The sequence below is a fragment of the Mytilus galloprovincialis genome, chromosome 2 (genome assembly GCF_965363235.1).
Source record: "Mytilus galloprovincialis chromosome 2, xbMytGall1.hap1.1, whole genome shotgun sequence".
Taxonomy (NCBI): domain Eukaryota; kingdom Metazoa; phylum Mollusca; class Bivalvia; order Mytilida; family Mytilidae; genus Mytilus; species Mytilus galloprovincialis.
In genome coordinates this window covers 92,527,144-92,538,016 of record NC_134839.1, presented here as the reverse complement: position 1 = coordinate 92,538,016, position 10,873 = coordinate 92,527,144, and the positions used below count along the sequence as shown (strand labels likewise).

The 10,873-nt window shown below is 33.1% G+C and overlaps 1 protein-coding gene across 14 annotated transcripts in view; it reads left to right on the top strand.

The window, feature by feature from the left end:
* The first annotated feature begins 975 nt into the window (after window positions 1-975).
* LOC143064877 (beta-4C adrenergic receptor-like) overlaps window positions 976-10,873 on the top strand; it is a 45,541-nt gene continuing 35,643 nt past the window's right edge. For 4 of the 14 annotated variants that reach the window (XR_012975342.1, XM_076238060.1, XM_076238061.1 and 1 more), the window contains exons 1-2: window positions 977-1,142; window positions 8,456-8,515. The gene's annotated coding sequence lies outside the window, so the exon portion shown is untranslated. Of the gene's footprint in view, window positions 1,143-4,499; window positions 4,514-8,455; window positions 8,516-10,873 lie in introns of all 14 variants that reach the window. The other 10 variants (XM_076238051.1, XM_076238056.1, XM_076238055.1 and 7 more) reach the window with 8 other exon arrangements.

Here is a 10,873-nt window from a genome sequence, read left to right as displayed (position 1 = left end):
CTTTGTTTCATATATTAGATTTCACTATCACATGAGCTAATGCGGGCATGAATAAGATTATTATTTAACACTGGCCGAAACAAGCAACTTTTCTCAAAAATTACAAACTACATATGTGATCGTTTAAAGACGGTACTGACAAAATAACTAATGATATAAAAATAAAATAGACCACTATCCGGCCTTCAGCAATGACACAAAATCATACCGCATAGTAAGCTATAAAAGTCCCAGATATATCAAATGTAACACAATTCAAACTAGAAAATAAACGACATGACAATGTACAAAGCAGAAATTAAATATAAAATACAGCAACATACGACAACAACTGAATTACCAGCTCCTTGTGACAGTACACACATAATGAGGCAAGGTTAAATATATGTTTTTTATTGCCCATGCACCTAAACCAGAATCAGACTGTGGATTATAGCACAATATAAGATCAGAAAATAAAAATCAGCTGAGCAGGTTTGCCTTATCAGATCGAAACAATTTGAAAGCTCACTTTCAAAACTCACAAAAGACTTCAGAAAACAAAATTATGATCTGAGAATAATTGCAGTTACTGCATGAAAGCTAGTTGAAATCCAATAAAAACTATTTAAAAAATCATGAATCAAAGACAAAAATATCAATCAGTACACATTTAATAAGTTTAGTGTCCAAATGTAATTGTCAGAAAAAAAAACAGGATCACTTCAATTATGTCAAATATACGTGCATTATAAAAAAAAAGTACTAGGTGTAGTTGATCTTGATCATGTTGATAGTCGCAGTGAAATGTTTCTGATGAACTTTGTTGTTAGAATGGTTTGATTTGTTAATCAGGATTTTCATGTCAGTAAATAAAAAAGAATCTATGTTTGTTTGGTTAAATTTTAAACAGACATGATAACACGCGGTGTATTACTAAAGAAACGAAGAGATAAACGTCTTACACCCCACTCCGTCAGACATATGTTTTAAATGAACCCTCACCTGAGTGATATTACATAAAATTGTTTACAAAGGTAGAAACGTGTGAATATTCATTTTAAATTATGTGTACCAGCTACACAAAATAACGGAAGTTAGCACTAACAAATACTATCATGTGTAAACATGGGCAAAGTTTGGAAGACAATATATTAAGTAAGGTACGTACTTTTAGTTTTGTGGTTACGAAGCACACATGTTATTAAATTGTTTAAATGTCTATGATTTTAAATTAAATATTTAATTACAAAATTTAAACCCAGATTCCGGTCACGCTTCTGTTAAGTTTGATATATATGCTTTTGATGAACAGAAATTTGGTGTACCAAACCCACGAGACTGATTTGTAATAATAAAACTGAAGTGTGAATATTACAATTGAAAATGGTAACTGATTGCAACAGTTTCTTCAACCCTCAGCTTCAACCCCTCTTATCATCCACAAATTATGATAAAATAAACAAATACATTCGTGGTAAAAGTTATGTAGTATGAATCATATCAGTAATGAATTGGAAATTTCATTTAAGAATTCCCCAATTTTGTATTGTTATTGCTCCTTTGATAAACAGTTGTCAACATGACGTATTGGCTAGTTTAGTATTATAATAAAGTTTTATTGCAATTAATCATGTAGTAGGTATTGTAACTTATATCAACTCCTTCCATATGAAATATACATAGATATAATAAGATGTGGTATGAGTGCCAATGAGACAACTCTCCATCTAAGTCACAATGTGATAAAGAAAACCATTGTAGGTCAAAGTACTGTCTTTAACACGGAGCCTTGGCTTACATCGAACAGCAAGCTATAAAAGGCCCCCCAAAAAATGACTAGTGTAAAACCATTCAAACGAGAAAACCATCCATCTAATCAATATAAAAAACGTGAAACGAAAACGGGAAACACTCATGAACAACAACAAACAAACGACAACAACTGAACATCAGGTTCGTGACTTAAGATAGGTGCAAACAAATGCAGCGGTTTTAAACGTTTTAATAGGTACCAACCTTCACCCTTACTTGAAACAAATGTGTAACATCACAACATAAAAAGACACACTATAAATTATCAATTGAAATGGCTTAAGTCAATCAAAAGACATATCAACACAAACAAATGCATATATATTGGTTTATTGTCAGTAAAACACATACAAGAAAACATTAGAATTTATATAAGAAAGGAATATGGGTACAAATAGCAAACACTATAAAGACTAGCTTCTAACCAACTAGAAACATACAATTTTAGAATAACTTTTCATATGAAAAATAAGGAGATGGGATATCATTACCAATGAGTCAACTATCAACCATAGTTCAAATGAAGTGCTTGGATATAACAATTATAGGCAACCGTGTTGCCTTTTTATTGAGACGATAAATTTTACCATACATTCTTAAGTTCGTCCTTGAGATTGCACATGTATGCTTGATTTTTAACATTAAATTTTCAAAATCAAACTCATCGTTCATGTCAATAAAAATGTCTTCAATTGTCATAGTGTCGACATCTTCAACGTGAAAACCGCAGGTACGTTAAGGATTAGCAGTAACTGATGAAACTGCATATTTAGACCTATACCTCGAATTTGACATACACGGTTATCTTATTTCTAGAATATATGACAAAAGAGACGATTTTATTTTGAAATTATCAATTTCCCCCACCTTAGTAGCAATATACCAACTTCACCTGCATATGTGATGCTAGTATACATTTCCCAACTTATTCGGTATTCAAGAGCTTGCAGCTCTTAATCAGACTTTGTTAAACATCACCAGTGTCTGAGCAGAAAGTTGATGAACCAGGAATATGTCAAAGAACGTCTCGTCATTTTTTTTTAAAGTTCATCGAAAGGTACCAATACCTTGTTGATATTCCATTTCATCTTCACAAATAATACACGATGTTCTTGAAGTACAGATTCTGGGTACTTTGTTTATCATCTTATTAACGTTTTACATATAACTATTTTGATCTGAGCGTCACTGATGAGTCTTATGTAGACGAAACGCGAGTCCGGCGTATTAAATTATAATCCTAGTATATACCTTTGATAACTATTTACACCACTGAGTCGATGCCACTGTTGGTGGACATTTCGTCCCCGAGGGTATCTCCAGCCCAGTAGTCAGCACTTCGGTGTTGACATGAATATCAATTATACGGTCATTTTAATAAATTTCCAGTTGACAAACTTTAATTTTTTCGAAAAACTAATGATTTTCTTATCCCAGGAATAGATTACCTTAGCCGTATTTGGGCACAACTTTTTGGAATTTTGGGTCCTCGATGCTCTTCAATTTTGTACTTGTTTGTTTATAACTATTTTGATCTGAGCGTCACTGATGAGTCTTATTTAGACGAAACGCGTCTGGCGTATTAAATTATAATCTTGGTACCTTTGATATTCTTTTATTTGTCTTTATGAATATTACTAGTCTGTTTTATTGATATTAAATGACGTGGCTCGGTACTTGTACATCCCGTCATTGTTCTTTGATCATTCTCGTATTCTTGTCTTTCATTTTTGCTAATGTGCTTTGTCTATATGCCTTTTTGTGTTTCTTTTATACAATTGACGTGGCTCCGTACTTATACATCCCGTTATTGTGCTATTGTAAAACATTTTTGTATTCATTTCTTTCATTTTTGCTTATGTGCTTTGTCTTACTGCCTTTTTATGTTTCTTTGATACATATATGATGTGGCTCTGTATACTTATACAACCCGTCAATGTGTTATTGTACTATGGTAAATTTGTGTATTGTCGTCTTTAATTTTTGCTAATACGTGCTTGGTCTATATGCCATTTTGTGCTACTAGTATTTATTACGTATTTTTGTGATTTTACTTTTTATACTTTAGTATCTTAATTTTCTTTGCAATATTTTTAATATTTTCGAATAACCGTAACATTTCTGAATTAAAATGGCTTATATAATTTTAGTTTGCATTAAGAAATCAAGTGTGTATTTTTTTTTCGTTTTAAGTTTTTAAATCTGGTACTAGATGAACAATTGATCAATTATATACATCTAGGGAGTCTCAGATCATAAGTTAACATTACTTTTAATGCTATATCGTCTATTAACATCTGATAATACACTTATGTAATTTAGGACAATAATGTGTCCGGGAAAAAGGGGTATGTTGTATCAATTTATGACAAAAAGAAATCCACCTGTAGCAAAGCAAATGCGCTTCTATTACTGTTCTTAGTAAAGTTCCGGTGATGACGCGAAACTCTTACCTCACTGCAAGTTTGATAGGTCCCTAAAGCATAGGTTTGAGCGAATGTTTTTTTTTTTTTTTTTGCAAGAGAAAAGCTAACACCTTACCCAAACTTTGACCTACATGTTACGGTTCGTTGCCTTAAAGTAGGGTTTTACGATAAAGGTCAGATATTGAGTTGTAAATCAATTATATAACTTTATTCAAGGATGACGTATATCAGCTTCCTATATATAAAAAAAGTAGATAACTGTGTGACGTTTATTTACAGCTCATTGATGTGAAGTAAGTTTGTGACCTACATTTTTTGTTGTTTGCTCACTTTAATGACACACGCAACTAATATAACCCTTCCCAATATCACCTATACAATAAAAACCTGGTTTTGTTGTTTTTACCCTTGCACTTTTTTGATTAAAAAAAAAGGCAGGATGAGACACTTGCAAAAAAAAAAGTCAGGACGACAATTTAGGTAAAAAAAGTCAGGATAAACTAAAAAAAAAAAGGCAGGACCGAACAGAGTGAATAATAAAAAGGCAGGACAGAGATTACAGCTAAAAAAAATGCAGGACAAAATTTTTCCTCCTAGCCCCCCCCCCCATAAAAATCAAATGGTAGCTCCCTAAATGATAAAATAAATCAGGTTTATTCTCCAAAGTAAACACATTTCTGTTTACTGTCTAAAACTGTTATTTATGATGGACAATATAGGCGAAAATAAACAAATCATATAGCCGAGAATTCAATCGGGTAATTTTCTCATGTTGATCAAATGAAATAGAGCACCTGCTACTGTTATAATCAAGTTCTTTACATCCGAATACAGTTCAGATTCATGATGAGGTTGCTGTTCAAGAGCAAATCATAAGTCGCTACTTTAATATATTTCCATACTATGAATTGCTGATTCCAACATTATATGGAGGTCACAAATTTAAGCCGCAATACTCAACTACCTGACTACACCATATTTTTTTTATAAACATATTATCACATGAATAAAGAAGGAAAAGGGAAACATCAATTAAGACGTCCACGTTTACCAATATAATGTCTTGATGGCCAACTCTACATCGTCTCGAGTTAATACTAGTTTTGGATGAAACCAAACCGAAAAATGAATAAACATACGCTATTTGAACGGCCTACTTCGAATCGTCCAACTCGGGTTGACTCGAGTTAAAAGATGAGTGCTTATGTAACCTTTCCTAATCGAAGTCAAAACTCTACCATCGAGTTGACTATCATAAGGGAAGTGAACAAAATTATATTTACTTAGCATTAAAATTAACAAAAAAAGCATTATGTTTCAGAATGAAAAGTCCTGATCCTATATGCTTTTGAAAAAATAGTTTGTGAGTGAAAAAACTGAGAGAAAAAAAATCGTTCTGACAGAAAAAAAAATTCTGTTTTATCTATAAACGTCACCGACAGTTGATACACACATGAACAATATTTGTTGATTCCGAAATACAATAAAAAATAAATTCCCCTTGTCAGCCACTTTCCGACGGCTGTATTTTGTAAAAAACCAGACATTTTGTATTAATTTTTGATGTTGCATTTATTTGACGCCATCTTGAAACTCGACTATAAATAAACATGCCCCGACCCAGGGTTGATGTCGAGTAAACTCAGGAAAGTTCAAAAGGTAAAACTCGGGGGGGGGGGGGGGGGGGAGTTCGGTTGTCAGTCCAAGTAAACTCGGCAGACTCTACTAACTCGAGTTGGACGAATCGAAGTAGGCCATGTATACTGGTTATATACGAAAATCTCCTCAATGTTTGATATCAAAGGACCGCTTTCTGACGCTACATGTAGAATGATTAAGTGATTGTTGATATTCATAATTTTGTTCAATGACATCACTGATTCAAGTGTCCAACATTTCTAACTAGCAATGTCTAAGAAAATATACGAAGAGCTCCCATACATATCTTTTGATAATTCAATTGTCTTAGAAGGCATTTGAAAAATTAAGATGCTAATAGGAGTGGTATTGAAAAACTATTGTAATCATATATCATGGTGACTTCTTTCACGACCCATTTTGTCGGACAGGTAGCATGTTTCAGTGCAAAATTTCTGTCACCAATCAAACCACAAATGGAAGTTTTTAACGACCTTGACTGGCTATACAGCCCATGCACGTTCGGTACATCAAACAAGCCCTCATTTCCAGTTTAAGTAAGAATTTCCCGCTCTTATTCACGGTCGACGAACCATTCAGTAATTATCTGATCTATTGCTTTATTTTAAAATGTTTATCGTCCTGAATATGAATGAAATATTTGCAACAGGACGCAAGTCAATAATCCGACTGGACGATGCTGAGTATTTGTACATCCCACTCAGTCGAAGTAAGACGGAGAAACTGGGACCAACTTACATATCTCGGGGCACATCAGGGTCTGCATTAAAAAAATAACCATTTCCACGAAAATAATAGGCCTTACCCCGAATGAAGAATAAGGTTTGTTAGAAAACTTGTATTATACAGATGTAACTGATATTTGAATATCTATTGTATTTAAAGAATTATACTCTGATAAATTAGGTTTGTGGTCATATCCAATGAATATGAAGTATGTTACTGCATTGTTCAATGTTGAGTTTTATCATCAGGCGAAAGTTATCAACATGGTAGATAATCTACTTCCCTTTGTGTAATACGAGATAATCAAACGACTTACAAAGTCAATGTTATTATACATACATAGCAAACATGCAATACGTTTAATTTTTCCTTGAAATTTTTATATTTTAAGAGACTGTGGTTGTCTTACGTCAATTAAAATATTTAAAATATGATTTAAAGAATGTTAACATTATGTTAGGCAACAGTGAAAAAAAAATTATAACGCATTTGTATTATTTGTGTTGGCACAACACCAATTACACAGATGGGTTATTATATTTCGTAAGAACAGAACGTCTTTTATTCAAGCTGAAGATATCTGAATATTTTTAAAAAGCTATCATGTCATGCATGATATAGATGTGGTACATGGCCTGAAGTTTTTTCTTGTCTCTTTCAGTTATAAGGAGCTGTGTCTGTTATGTCGCTTTACATGTGCGTTGATCAATCAGTTGTCTTTCTCACATCAAATTTGATATCATTTGTTCAGGTCAAAGCAACCGTTGTTTGTAGAATGTGCGATCATGATTTGTAATTACTATTTTGTGAACTGAGATGAGGTTTTTTAATTCAAAATCTTAAAAAAAGAAATACATGTGACACGTTCACTAAGTAATCTTTTTCTTGGAAAATGAAATATGATTTCAGATTAAACATCAAATCGAGAAATAAACGAAATAAGACATACATGCACTGAGTGCAACACAAATTCCAAATCAATGTTTCCGCCTCTTTGGTCTCGTGTTATAGTCTTGAGTGCAAGAGTTCATGGATTCGTAGCACGCCTGAATCAAAGACTTTAAAATTGGTATTTTCTGCTTCTACTCTATGCGCGCTGCTAGAGCAAAGAATGGTTGCCTCGGAGTCGTCAGAATAATGTATCCGGGTAGAATGAAACATCTTCTAGTGGACTAGTATATTAAACTCCGGGTCAGCGTGTCGGTATAGTTCAAAACAGAAAAACCACTGGACGTTACATACCCATTCACCTATTACAATTTCTTCGTCGATTTGATTTGTCGCAGTAGTTCGTTAGTTAACTAAAATCTTTTTTCCGATATTTGTTTCCCTCTTTGGTGTCGTGTGTTCGGTATTTGTTCTTCAAATCAAAGTATTCGTACACATAACATGCAAGTGTTTGGCACGTTAGCGCCTACCAAATGAATCATGATTTTGATCATAGAAGATATGTTTTCTTGTTCAAACATTGTGTAAATTAGGTGAAAACATGTCTTTCTTCTAACAATGTTTATATTGTCTGCTATAAACCTGCAGATGGCCTCACAGATTTCACGCTGTCTCATTTCTCACTGCAGATGTTAGAACAGTTTATGTAATTGTTTATCATATAATAGTAAATGAGGCAGGAACCGAGATGCTGTGTAAATCATATTTAAAATTTCATCTCAGTATTTATTTATATTCACGCCAATTAAATACAAAATCCTATGAATTCCCCAAGGATATGTTTCAGTTTGTTATATAGAACAAGTTGTTATCTTTAGAAATTCTTGCCAAAAACTTTCTTTCTAGCTTGAGATTTTCACATTGAGGCTTTGAAGGTTAATTTCTGAAATATTTTGTTACAGGTGCATTGCCTGTGTTCTACGGTTGCATAACTATTTGGAATTTAGGACTAAAAGGAAAAGGTAAGAGATGTTTTCTATACTTAGAATTAAATCTTTGTTGGGATGTCCTGTATTGAATTCCAAGGGTATATTGACGTGACCAAACGTCTGAATTAACTTTAAACACGTCACACGAACAGTACATATATTTTAAGAGTATTTAAAACGCTAATAGCAAGTTCATTTAATTTTAAAGATCGATAAAATCGTATAAAAACGCAAAAAAAAAAAAAAAACTTGAAATTTGGTCAACTAATAACAAGGAGGCTATTCACACCAACCTCTAAACACAACTTCATGGAAATATGAGAAAAATGAATTTGAGAGAACACAAAGAGATGCATAGGGCATTAACAACTAAAGGCCACCGTACGGCCCTCAACAATGAGCAACGCCCATACCGCATATATATAGTTAGCTATATAAGGCCACGAAATGACAATGTATAACAATTCAAACGAGAAAAACTAACGGCCTAATTTATGTACAATAAATGAACGAAAAACAAATATGTAACAGATAAACAAACGACAACCACTGAATTACAGGCTCCTGACTTGGGACAGGCACATACATAGAGAATGTGGCGGGGTTAAACATGTTAGCGGGATCCCAACCCTCCCCTAACCTGGGAGTGTAATGTGATGTAAAAAAACAAAGGATATGGGATATCTATGATTCCATGACACATAATCAGTACATGCACGCACAACAACAACAAAAATAAACATACGTAAAAGTAAAAGAACACCGCTATTCTTCATCTCAAAGTGACAGTGAGGCCTTCAACACGGAGTAATTAAAACTCTGTTAAATTCTATTAGAACTGTATCTATGCTGTATTCTGATAACCGTTCTTGAAACTATGTATTTCAGACAGACAAAAACATAATAAATACAATAAGACAAAGGTGCACGCGATATTGAATGTAAACAAACAATTAAAGTAAAAGAAGGAGGTAGTATACAATACAAATCCCAACTAACATTACACTAATCTATAAACAATACCATAAACAAAAATTTGTCATATATACAACATTCTTATATACAACAACAAACGACATCCACTCAAATAAAGGCTTCAACTTTGGTTGGGTACATACAAAAGAGGGCGGGATAAAACATGTTAGTGGGCGCTCAACCCTCCCCTTACCTGGGACAGTGGTGCAACATCACAACACAATTAAGAACAAATTATACAAAACAATAACCAGAAAACAAATATGGTAAACGAATACCAGTAAATAACAGGGACAGGCACTTATAGAATGAGGTGTTGTTAAGCATGTTAGTCGGAACCAATCTCACACCTTGGACAGGAGCATAACATAATAACAAAATATAAAATTAATTTATACAAAGCACAAAAAAAAACTACTAACAAGGCACAAACTACAGATCTGAGAGTACTCGCGGCTACTCAAAGTTAACAAAAGCCTTTACAACTAATAAATATCATGTATTTATAGAACTGCTTTCTTGTGGAATGTAAGACAATCTTCAAAGTTCAATTGGAAGCTTATGATTGACCATTTCAAACTTACAGAGGGTGAACATATCTGTGTCTTCCATACTATTGAAATATTTTTCCAAGTAAACATTTTCTTTATAAATTCTATAATTTAATGTTTCAAACCAGTTCTTTACATAGGGATTGACAATGATATGCAACACGGCATTTTGCAGAAGTTGGTGATGCCAATGATATACCATTATGTCTTAAACCTATAGTGACTTACCCGAAAACTCTCCCTTTAACTCCGCTGATAGAATAAGACGCGAGCCATTTGCAGTAATATAATTTCAGGATAGAATACATGTAATTTTATATATTTGCAGCTTTTGTCAGTACGGCTGCCTGACTCTCAATGAAATAAGCACTTCAAAAAGCATAATAATTTAGAACTTCAAAAGAACATATTAATTAAAATGTTTGCTAAGTTACAGTCTAATAAGAGAACGCGGCTATCGAATGACAATTTAATATTACAATTGCACTTAAACAGGCGGAAGCCCGGTTGAAACAGAACAAAAGAATCAAAGCTCTTTGTTAGAGAAGGCGATAAATGCTTACTGTAATGTTTACTATAGAAACAAAAAGTTTAAAAGTTAATTGAAACAAATAAAATGACAACTTTCTTCTCAATTACGAAGTGTTCTATTTTAAAAACACCATTTGCATAAGGTTTCAATTTATCTATTACATAGTTAAGCAGAACAATTAGATATCAAGTCAACGACATGGGTATCTATCAAGTTGGATGTAGAAAATGCATAACCTCCGATTTTTTTAAAAAAAATTACCACGGACGGAGAACATATTAATCTATTAGTTCAGTAATTTTCGTTTCTGCCCTTCCATTATGTGACTCAAGC